Source organism: Schistocerca americana, chromosome 1 (assembly GCF_021461395.2).
Source record: "Schistocerca americana isolate TAMUIC-IGC-003095 chromosome 1, iqSchAmer2.1, whole genome shotgun sequence".
In the NCBI taxonomy this organism is placed as follows: domain Eukaryota; kingdom Metazoa; phylum Arthropoda; class Insecta; order Orthoptera; family Acrididae; genus Schistocerca; species Schistocerca americana.
In genome coordinates, this window is record NC_060119.1 from 722899231 (window position 1) to 722911966 (window position 12736).

Consider the following 12736-nt stretch of genomic DNA (forward strand, 5'->3'; position numbering starts at 1 on the left):
GTCAGTTTTGGGACACCTCAATTACTACTAGAAGTTCAACCTTCACGCTACCGCTATCACCAAACGCCTCCACCCTCTCCTACGCAAAAACTTCAAATAGAACTGATCTCCCAACAGCAACAGAATCGACGTGTTTAATGGCACATTGTCCTACCAAATTACTCATTGTGACGGAAGATGCGTCGGAGCGGTGCTCCCACATATGTTAACGGCACTGAGCGCCCGATTGCTATCGCATCGAAAATCCTGACACCAGCTCAGCACAGTCAAATCCAAATGGAAAAAGAGGCCTTGTCCATTACCTTTGCTCTAAAAATGTTTCATGATTATGTGTATGGCCGATGGTTTTTTTTTCTAGCGAAACACAACTGCTACTGATTTGTTCAACTCTACAGCTGGCATCCACACTGAAACGGTTGGCGACTTCAACGTTGGGCCGTATTTTTATCTGGATACACTTTTGATATTCAGCAACGTTCAGCGACGCAGCATGTGAACGCCGACGCGCTTAGCACCTCCCAGGAGTTCAACGCAGCAACAGAAGTATGTTTCCACAAAGACCATGAGTCGGAAACTGTCGCGTGCGATTTCCAACCGATTCCAAGAAATCGCAAAATTCTTACGGGAGGATCCCGTCCTCTGGTACATCATGCAGTCTGTGCAACGTTGGTAGCTGACTAGTAAAACTATCAGACCAAAACCAATTGCAAAATGATTTAGACACGATATCTGCGTAGTACAAAAAGTGGCAATTGTCTCCAAACAACGAAAAGTGCGAGGTCATCCACATGAGTACGAAAATAAATCCGCTAAATTTCGGTTACACGATAAATCATGCACATTTAAAGGCTATCAGTTCACCGAAATACCTAGAAATTACAACCACGAATAACTTAAACTGGAACGATCACTTAGGCAATGTTATGGGGAAGGCAAAACAAAGACTACGTTTTATTGACAGAACACTTAGAAGCTGCAAAGACTCTACTAAAGAGACTGGCTACCTTACGTTTGTTCGTCCTCTGTTAGAGTATCGTCGTGCGTTATAGGATCCTTACCAGATAAGATTGACGAAAGACACCGAAAAAGTACAAAGAAGGACACTTCATTTTGTATTATAGTGAAAGAGCGAGTTGGGGTGACAACTGTTGAAACAACGGCGTTTCACGTTTCGGAGAGATCTTTTCACGAAATTTCAATCACCAGCTCTCTCTCTCTCCTGAATGTGAAACTATTTTATTATCGCCAGCTTACATAAACAGAAATGATAAAATGAGAGAAATCAGAGGTCCTAGAGAAAGATGTAAATGTTCATTTTTCCCATGTGCTGTTAGAGAGTAGGACGGTAGAGAAAGAGCCCGAAGGTGGTTCGAAGAATCATCTTCCAGGCAGTAAGTATTGACAGCAGAGTAGTCATGTAGATGTAGATGTAGGTTTGTAACTTCAGTCTATCCATTTCTCTTTTTAAATTCTCTCCCTTATATATACAATTAAGGGATCTAACATTCCACGTCTGAACCCGTGGAATGCCTATTTAGTTTTTGATGATTACAACTCTCTCCCGCGTAGCCGCCTCCCTGAGATCCGAATGTTTCGGATGTTTTACCTAAGAGCATGCCATCGTCATCAAACCATATCGTAAAGCTGGCTATCCTTGCGAAATGTAACGGCTGTAGTTTTTTCTATCTTTCAGTCGTTTGCATTAACAACTTAGCAAGTGGATAGTGTCAAAAGTTCAGATCAGTCACTGGCACTGGTACTGTCACCATGGATTGTCAACGTTAAACGGAGTATTCCTCAACCACAGCGGCAACTGAAAAACTAGAGCTATTATCCTGAAATCATTGCAAACACCATGTGTTAAACATTCTACATCAAGGACACTGGAGGGGGGGGGGGGGCAGTAATCGCAAAACAGCTACCTCGGGAGCACGTTTTTTGGAAAGGCAATGATAAAGATATTGAATGCATGCTTGCAACTTCCATCAATGCCAGTGTAATCAAGCCTCCACGTGCACAGATATTTCTCTAGGCCTCCGGCGACGACGCCATGCTCCTGACTTCATCTTGACTTTTCTGGTCCATTTCTGGGTTTATCTTGGCACACACTGGTGGGCCCAGGGAGTAAATTTCCTCCTGTTTCGCCAATGCACTCGCCAGTGACTGCAGGACTATCCAAGCATAGCCTTGAATTTACAGTACAATGGTGGCCAACATGTTCACATAGCATCTAATGGCCGGGCGGAACGATTCGTCAGAACTTTCAAGACCCAAATGGCGAATTTGCTGCATTACCACCATGTCTGTTTGTGCTTACTTTGTTCCAGGGTTCACGTTATTGTACTCCATGGATTTGGTGAGTCCATCAAAAATGTTCCATGTCCGATCAAAGCACTCTCAACTTTCTGTGGTTTTTATTTATTTATTTTTTGAGTTATCAGTGTTCTGACTGATTTGATGTGGCAAGGCATGAATTCCTCTCTTGTGCCAACCTCATCATCTCAGAGTAGCCTTGCAACCTACGTCCTCATTTATTTGCTAGATGTATTCCAATCTCTGTCTTCCTCTATAGCTTTCTCCCTCTGCAGCTTCCTCTAGTACCATGGAAATCATTCCCTGATGTCTTAACAGATGGCTTAGCATCCTGTCCCTTCTCCTTGTCAGTGTATTCCAATATTCCTCTCCTCTCCGATTCTGTGCAAAACCTCCTCATTCTTTAACTTATCAGTTCACCTGATTTTCAACATTCGTCTGTCGTACCACATCTCAAATGCCTCGACACTCTTCTGTTCCGGTTTTCCCGCAGTTTATGTTTCACTACCATACAATGCTGTGCTCCAAAAGTAGATACTCAGAAATTTCTTCCTAAAATTAAGGCCTACATTAGAGACTAGAAGACTTCTCTTGGTTAGGAATGCCCTTTTTGCCAGTGCTAGTCTGCTTTTGATGTCCTCCTTGTTCTGTCCGACATTGCTAATATTGCCACCTAGGTAGTAGAATTCCATAACTTCGTCTACTTCGTGACCATTAATCCTTATGTCAAGTTTCTCTCTGTTCTCATTTTTGCTATTTCTAATTACTTTCGTCTTTCATCGATTTACTCTTAATCCATATTCTACACTCATTCTTCTTCACTTTCATTCAGGATAGTAATTTCATCTGCGAATCGCACCATTAATATCCTTCGACCTTGAATTTTAACTGCACACCTGAACTTCTTTTTATTTACATCATTGCATCTTCAACGAACGGATTGAACATGTAAGTAGGCTGTTTAGGTTTTTTTATTGGTAACGCCACCTCTGTATGAAAATCACTGGCTGTGCTGTGTGCAGTCTGTGTCTAGTTTGCATTGTTGTCTGCCATTGTAGTGTTGGGCAGAGGCAGCTGGCTGTGAACAGCACGTAGCGTTGCGCAGTTGGAGGTGAGCCGCCAGCAGTGGTGGATGTGGGGAGAGAGATGGCGGAGTTTTGAAATTTGTCATGAACTGCTATATTTATACATGATGATATCAAGGTAAATACATTGTTTGTTCTCTATTAATATCTTTCATTTGCTAACTATCCCTATCAGTAGTTAGTGCCTTCCGTAGTTTGAATCTTTTATTTAGCTGGCAGTAGTGGCGCTAGCTGTATTGCAGTAGCTTGAGCAGCGAAGATTTTTGTGAGGTAAGTGATTTGTGAAAGGTATAGTTTAATGTTAGTCAGGGCCATTCTTTTGTAGGGAATTTTGAAAGTCAGATTGCGTTGCGCTAACAAAATATTGTGTGTCAGTTTAAGCACAGTCATGTATAATTTGTTCAAAGGGGAAGTTTCATATGTCGACCCTTAGCCAAGGATACCTCACTGGAATCTTCTGATTTTTTGTTGTAGTTTGTGTAATTAGTGTAGATTTTGTTTATTGCTAGCGCGTAATTGTAGAGAAAATCTCCTTTGTAGTTGCAGACTTTCATTGTTGTACAGTAAAACAGTTGTGGTATGCATGTAGATTTGCACCAATTATTTCGCAGCTGCAATTAACTAGATATTATTTTCAGTGCTATGTTAATGTGTTCTCTTATTTTTGATCTTCAAATTGTGTTTTTCTGTGTTGTCGTGTGAAATACTGTGACAATAATGGCGTGTGAAAAACGTAATACTAGGCTCCAAAGTAAACTGAGAAATGACAGTGAAAATGAAAGCAGTGTGTTAGCGCCACCGAGTAATGAATTAACTGATGTTCAAAGTAGTAATTTGGTAATCGTGCATAGGGAAATGGAGCGGGCGGCAAACAATGGTGTAGGCAGTGAAACAATTAGTGAAGAGGGAAGCATTATCGATCGATCGGTCGGCAATAGCTCGCCTCAGGAATCCGAAATGACAGGACACAATTTTGCAAATACTGTAGATTCAGGTTTTGCGTCCTCACCGTTTTCCCAAATGAGTCAAGACACGTTTTCCGCTTGTCAAAATGTGAATGTTGCCGGTGCAAATTCACTGCCGAAAAGCACTGAGGAACATGTTTCAGACACCAGTGCATTGTTATTACAGTTAATGCAACAAATGGGACAAAAGCTACAAAAGTTAGACACAACACTTGAACAAAATCAGAAACAAATGCGACAAAATCTTCAAAAGTTAGACACAATGGAACAAAATCAGAGACAAACACAGCAACAGCTTCAAAAGTTAGACTCATTGGAACAAACTCTTGAACAAACGCGTGAAGATTTAACTACTGAGTTACATAACATTGAATCGAAATGTCAAAAAGTCTGTAATGACGTAAAAACTCAAATTTGTGAGCATTTTCAACCTATTTTTTCGCGGCATGAAAAGGCATTACAGAATCACTAAGCAGCCATAAAAGAACTGCAAATTATTGTTCATGAAAATCATGAGACCTTGCAAGCTAAATTTGACTCAGTTGCACCTACCGATTCGGTTACGCAACTTGCAAAAACTCAGGAAAACTTAAAGAACACAGTAGATTCGATTTCAACACAAATGGACACTCTGAAACTTGGTTCAGAAAAACACATTGAGGAAATGTGTTCACTATCGGAGAAAGTAGCCGAACTTTCGGATCAGTTCACTAACTTATCTACGAAGGTAGATGATAATCTGAGCGACACAAAACCGGTAGTCTTTAATGACACAGAAGAGTGCGAACAAATTAGGAAATTCAAACAAAATCAGAATCAAATTAATACGCAACACCAAAGAGAAATCCGGGAAGTACAAGATCAGCTGACTCAGGTAATACAAGAATTACGTATTTCAGAGGCCACTCGCGCTCCAATACGGGAAGAGGGACTTAGAAATACGGAACAACCACAAAATAATAACACAGGACACTTCGGAAGTTATGAAAGAAATTGGCAAGGTGCACCGAATTTTGAAATGGAACCGCCGAAACGACGTAACAATGACCGATATGCGACTCGCCGACATGATGACTTTGACTATAAGCTGTTCATTACTACACGTAAATTCAAAACATTTAAGAATTCCGGCAACGACATTCATCCACAAGCGTGGCTCCATCAATTCTCTCTTTGTTTTCCTCCCAACTGGTCATTGGAGCACAGGTTAGAATTTATGTGTGGCTATTTAGAGAATGAACCAGCTGTAAGAATGCGATCGGTCATTCACGATTGTCACAGTGAAGGAGAATTTTACCATGCCTTCCTCTCAGCATATTGGTCTCAAGCTACACAGGACAGAGTAAAACATGGCATCATAATGATGAAACATTTCGAACAATCTGAATTCTCCAGTCTTGTGAAATATTTTGAAGACATGTTGCATAAGAATCAGTATCTTTCAAACCCATACAGCCCCTCAGAACTTATCCGCATTTGCTTAATCAAATTGCCTGAACATTTACGACACATTATTTTGGCAGGACGTTGCAAAGACGACATTGAAGCATTTCAGGGACTGTTACAAGAACTGGAAATTGACACAGACCGTCGCGGGATGCGAAAACAGGTCACATACGTCACAATTCCGTGAGGACAGAAACAATAACTGGACACGACAAGGCTATTCTTACAACGCAAATCGTGACCAAAATAGACACCACCCGTACGACAACCGTTGGCAGAGTAGTAATAATTACAGGGAAAGATCACCTCTCCGCGGTAGTTACTATCACAGAGACAATCAGAGAAACAGACAATATGGGAACCAAAATAATTATTATCAAGGGAGACAGAATAACTTCAGACGCAACAGTTCAGCGCGCAGATACGATTCAGGGAGAAATTCTCCACCACTTAACCGACAAGAAAGAAACTACAGGAACTACCGACATGACGACAGACGATGTGATCGTAACGACAGACCTGAATTGCATCAGAACTGGCGGGATTCAAACAGAGCAGGGCACTTTCGACAACGTGAATTTGTAGAAGCTAGGTCTCCTAATCCCAATAACGACGCGCGCCAACAAAGAGACAGACAATGACTCGCACCGCAGGCAGCCGCTTGCGCCGGCTGGGCTTGAGAAAAATAACACAGACGCTAACCTTGAGAAAAATTCCAGTATCCTTTACCGACGTATACCAAATGATAATTGCGTTAAAGTTGAAACTCTGCGCACTAGGAAGAGTAAAGGTTTACACCACATTTCACATGTAAAACCGTTTATTGAAAGATAATCTGCTTTTTAACTTTGTCTTTGCCATAAAACTTTTCACTTCACATTTCTAGTATGCTTTGTCAGATTTAGAATCTGTTAACATGTAACAATGTTTGAAGTGAAATATCCAGTCAAGAACCAAGAGAACTTATTTAAACAGAAATTACGAATGCATTGTTATAATGAACAGACGACACAGTGTTGTTAGTTGTACATTCTTGCTTGTTAGTTGCACGATTATGGAACGACTATAAGGATTACATACTTGGAACAGTTACCAGTACTGCTAATGAGATTTTAATGCAACATTTTGGTTTACTTCAAAATATATTCTGGATTTAAAGTACTTTCAGTGAGATACCAGATGGCACAGTGGTTAGTTTATGTGACAGCTACACGATTTTATCACGACGCTACTAATGAGTGACAATTTACAATGTTGCTTTTGCAGTGTTTCTGTTTTATATCTGCACAGTTTTCTGAATTCTTCTAGGAAGAAAAACATGTTTTAGTAGTAACTTTTGTAGTATAGCTACAATGAGACTGCCTTTTCCGTAGCACAACAATACGTTACAGTACAGTACTTTCTTCATCACGGCAATAAGCGTAATAACTAAGACATTTATACGCAAAGCATTTCACTTTTGTGTATTATGAGGTAAGTACATTGACTTCTGCAGAACTTAGCTTTCGGAGGATGATAACTACGACACTTCCACACAGATTATGTTGCAACAAGACGCACATTTAGCGCTACAGTACACGTATTTGAGTGATTAATCTTATACTTAAAACACTTATTTTTAAAGATTTTTTTTAATTACAAAGAAAGTTTTCCGTGATACATTTCATTCCATTGCTGTAATCTGTAACACCTGAGGGTATAATTACATTAATCCTCAGGGGGGTACACACTTACTTTGTGTACCATGTGTGTGGCAACCACAAGGAACCCTAGCTAATATGATATTTGCTTATACAACTTTACACATCAGTACCATATTTCTCTAACACACAAATTACACAGCTATCTCATCATGTAACTGAGAGATAAACTTTTTTTTATTACATCAGTGACATATGTTTACGCAATTACAGAGTTGGATTACTTCACACTTACGAAATTGTATTTTGTCTGTACTGTGTGATCTGTTCATATGTTTTTGGAACCATTGTGATACTATGAGAGCTTTTAATGATATATTTGGTAAGGGAACATGATTTTAAAGTACGTTTGAGGTAGATGACACTATTGAAATGAGCAGAGAATTTTTTTTAGGTTTTGAAATTATTCCAGAAAGCTACGACGTTTTTGAGATTTGACTGAGGTGTTATGATGTTATTATTACGACGACGATGTGTACTATGCTGTTGAGATATGTTTATGATCAATAAGATGATGCTACCGTATATGAGGAATAAGAAGTATGTTGGAAACCAAGAATCGTACCTTAAGAGTTATGAAATGCGTGACTGTATCACAATGCTGACGAATATTTTATTTGGACACTTATATTTATAGGATTTTCTTTCTACAGATTTGCAACGCTAATTCTTGACCTGTGAAATATTTTTATGTGAAACTGTCACTGTAGCGGAAACTGGTGTCGTAAATATTTCCGTAAGAAAGTTAAGTGACCACCTGCACGTAATGCGTTGTAGGCACGCAGCTGTGTCAAACACCTGGAGAACAAGCCATTAGGGTGTGCCTTTCCGGAAGCACAGGTAGAAAAAAAAAAAAAAGGAAAAAAGGCAGGCCTTTATCCTCGCCATTGACATTCCTTTAGAGAAAATATTGCAAATGCGACACCCTTGTTACTTCCATTAACCTTGCTATTGACATTCCTTTGTAGAAAGCATCGCAAATATTACACGCTCATTACCTGAAAACATATGATTACTCGTACTTTGTGCTAATTACTGCAATGCTTATGAATTGATGGGAAATATTCGTACATCTGCACACCTGATTATGACAAGTGTCTTTCTATGAGAGTTGAGAGCTACTGACTTACGAAATGCCACATGACTATTGAATGATGTTTTTATGCTTTGGTTTGCGTAATTGCTTATTTCATTTGACATCTGTTTTTCAGCTGTGTTGCAGCATTGGTTTCATAAAATAAAATTAAATGCATTTGCTAATGTGAACACTTTCTGTCAACAGATCTATTAAATAATAATTTTGTGATCCACATTCTTCAAAAAAGGAGCACTTGGAAAGGAAAGAACAATAAGAAGGAACTAGTAACAGTAACACATAATTTTCTTTTCAAGTACATGGTAATATTTCTTTTACAATAAGTTGTTGTGGTGCACCACTTTAATTACATAGATATTAAGATGTGAATATACATTTCCCTTATCTGCATTGTTGTTTTTACTGTAATATTTTTTCTGCTTGAGCTTTGTCATGTATAGATATAAGTTTTATATTTTTTATATTTGCTGCTGCTGTTTGCCAGGCATAGTGCTACTGAATTTTAAATTGTGTTACTCTGTTAAGCTAATATTACTACTGACTTATTTTTCTTGCTACTGTACATTGGCTCATGTTAGTTGTAATGTTGCATTGCTTGGTAATTTATATTTACTGTAGCTTGCTTTGCAATTTTCCATTTTTTTGGTCATTGCTGTTTGTGTTACTTGTTTTGTGCTGCTGCATTGCCTCGTCCCTTAGTTTAGCATCTGAGCTAAGTAGATTTAAGTTAGCTTAAGAGGGGGTAGACTATATAAGAAACTAACTATGATGAATTTATAAGAAATGCATTGAGAAGCTATCAGAAAATGGTCTGGCAAAAAAAAAGGATACTGTACAGTGGAGAAAAACTATTTTGGACAGAGGATGTGAACAGAATACAGAAAGCAGGCTTAGATAGGACTTTTTGGGAATAATGATGAAAGAAGGGAGATCTCAATGCAAAATACTGCAGCAAAACAATCCCTGTCCTTTCCTTTGGTGTCATCCCTCCATATGTTTGTGTACCCTTGTGTATTTGTGTTTTTCCTGTCTTTATGTGTTTATCTGATAAGAATTGTAGAATTTTTCTAGTACTACGCTACATTCACTATGATGAGGAATACTGTTATCCTCAAATATAATTGGCATTAATAATATGTTATTTACCTTATAAATATGCTTACACATTATTTACTCTGTTTTGTTTTAATGCTCATGTGTGAAGTTGATGTTTCGAAAGTGATTCTGATCTTTTATTTTTGTACTCATGTCGTAATTCCTGTAACACTGATGTATATGTTTATTTCTATTCTTTTGTAACGCCTGTTTTACTACAAATGTTGTCTGTATTGTTATGTTCTTTAATGATGTATTTTGTGCCTTTGTAATTGTATTCTTATGTTATAAAATTGTAATTGTCACCAGTTCATGATATTATTAACTTGTTAGTTACATTTCACGGCACACGTTTCTGTTGGTCATAGTATATGGACAATATGTGAGAAGTAGGGACTGATAGTGTTTGCACGTGTGTTAATAATTCAGCAAGGGACTGGATAACAGCATTGCTGGTTCTAAGGACAATTCCAATAACTTTGTGAGTGCACAAGTGTTGGTTATGGACTTGCTATATTATCCGCAAGACTCTTCAATGGTGATTGTGCACCTGCACAGTCACAACAGATGGCTGCTGGCTATCTCTACAAGGACTACAGTGGGTCTGCACCTTTGATGACCCATCAATACCATTATTTCTACAAGGACTACAGTGGGTCTGCACCTCTGGTGGCCCACCAATACCATTATCTCTACAAGGACTACAGTGGGTCTACATCTTTGATGATCCATCAGTAACATTATTTCTACAAGGACTGCAGTGGGTCTGCGCCTCTGGTGGCCCACCGATATCGTAATCTCTACCAGGACTACAGTGGGTCTGTTCTGTGATGACCTACCAATATTCATCAAAACTTCGACTGACTCTGCAGTGGGTTTGCTCTGTTGCGACCCAATACTTGTCTGCATGTCGAGAGTCAGCACTGTCTTTCCGTTGGAAGGACAACACTACTTCTTCAAGACTGCATGGAAATCCACTACTTCCGTGTGCATTTTCTTCTACTGCTCAGACTTTGAGAAAAACACTATATTTTACCGTAATGAATGATCAGGACTGTCTTTATGGACTGTGAAAAAAATTTAAGCTTTTGACCAGCATTGTATAAATAAGTGTGTGCATTTGATATCTTTGTTATTGTAATTATGAAAAAAAAATTTCAAATCTGTATTGGCCACTGCCCAATCCAATTTGTAAAATTTTTTGTGGGAAGCATGGGGGCTATGTAAGTAGGCTGTTTAGGTTTTTTTATTGGTAACGCCACCTCTGTATGAAAATCACTGGCTGTGCTGTGTGCAGTCTGTGTCTACTTTGCATTGTTGTCTGCCATTGTAGTGTTGGGCAGAGGCAGCTGGCTGTGAACAGCACGTAGCGTTGCGCAGTTGGAGGTGAGCCGCCAGCAGTGGTGGATGTGGGGAGAGAGATGGCGGAGTTTTGAAATTTGTCATGAACTGCTATATTTATATATGATGATATCAAGGTAAATACATTGTTTGTTCTCTATTAATATCTTTCATTTGCTAACTATCCCTATCAGTAGTTAGTGCCTTCCGTAGTTTGAATCTTTTATTTAGCTGGCAGTAGTGGCGCTAGCTGTATTGCAGTAGCTTGAGCAGCGAAGATTTTTGTGAGGTAAGTGATTTGTGAAAGGTATAGTTTAATGTTAGTCAGGGCCATTCTTTTGTAGGGAATTTTGAAAGTCAGATTGCGTTGCGCTAACAAAATATTGTGTGTCAGTTTAAGCACAGTCATGTATAATTTGTTCAAAGGGGAAGTTTCAAACAGTAGGTGCGAAAGACTACATCCCTGTCCTACACCCTTTTTAATCCGTGCACTTCGTTCTTGATCGTCCTCTCTTATTATTCCCTCTTGGCTCTTGTACATAGCCGGTCGCTGAGGCTGAGAGGTTCGAGGCGTCTCAGTCCGGAACTGCGCTGCTGCTACGGTCGCAGGTTCGATTCCCGCCTCGGGCATGGATGTGTGTGATGTCCTTAGGTTAGTTAGGTTTAAGTAGTTCTAAGTCTAGGGGACTGATGACCTCAGGTGTTAAGTCCCATACCCATTTGTATCATTCTTGTACATATTGTATATTACCTGTCTCTAACTATCGCTTACCGCGACGTTTCTCAGAATGTCAAATATCTCGCACCATTTTACGGTGTCGAAAGCTTTTTCCAGGTCGACAAATTCTATGAAAGTGTCCTGATTTTTCTTTAGTCGCTCTTCCATTATTAACCGCAACGTCAGAATTGCCTCTCTGGTTCGATTTCCTTTCTTAAAGCCAAACTGGTCGTATCGGATACATCCTCAATTTTCTTTTTTCTGTATATTTTTCTTGTCAGTAACTTGGATGCATGAGCTGTTAAGCTGATTGTGCGATAATTCTCACACTTTTCAGCTCTTGCAGTCTTCGGAATTATGTGGATGATATTTTTCCGAAAGTCAGATGGTCAGATGGCACGTCGCCAGACGCATACATTCTATAGATCAACGTGAATAGTCGTTTTGTTGCCGCTCCCTTCAATGATTTTAGACACTCTGATGGAATGTGATCTATCACTTCTGCCTTATTTGATCGTAAGTCCTCCAGAGCTCTCTTAAATTCTGATTCTAATACTGGATCACCTACCTTTTCTATATCGACTCCTGTTTCTTCTATCACATCACACAAATCTTTCCCGTAATAGAAGCCTTTAGTATACTCTTTCCACCTATCCGCTCTCTTTCTGCGTTAAACAGTGTAATTCCCACTGCACTCTTAATGTTACCACTCCCTCTTTTTAATTTCACTGAACATTGTTTGACTAGCCTTTATTCTGAGTCAGTTTTTCGGACAATCATTTCTTTTTCTATTTCTTCACATTTTTGATGCAGCCATTTCGTCATTTCCCTGCACTTCCTATTTATTCCATTTCTCAACGACTTGTATTTCTGTATGCCGGAATTTTCCTGAACATGTTTGTACTTTCTTCTTTCGTCGATCAACTGAAGTATTTCTTCTATTACAAAGGGTTTATTCGCAGATACCTTCTTTGCAC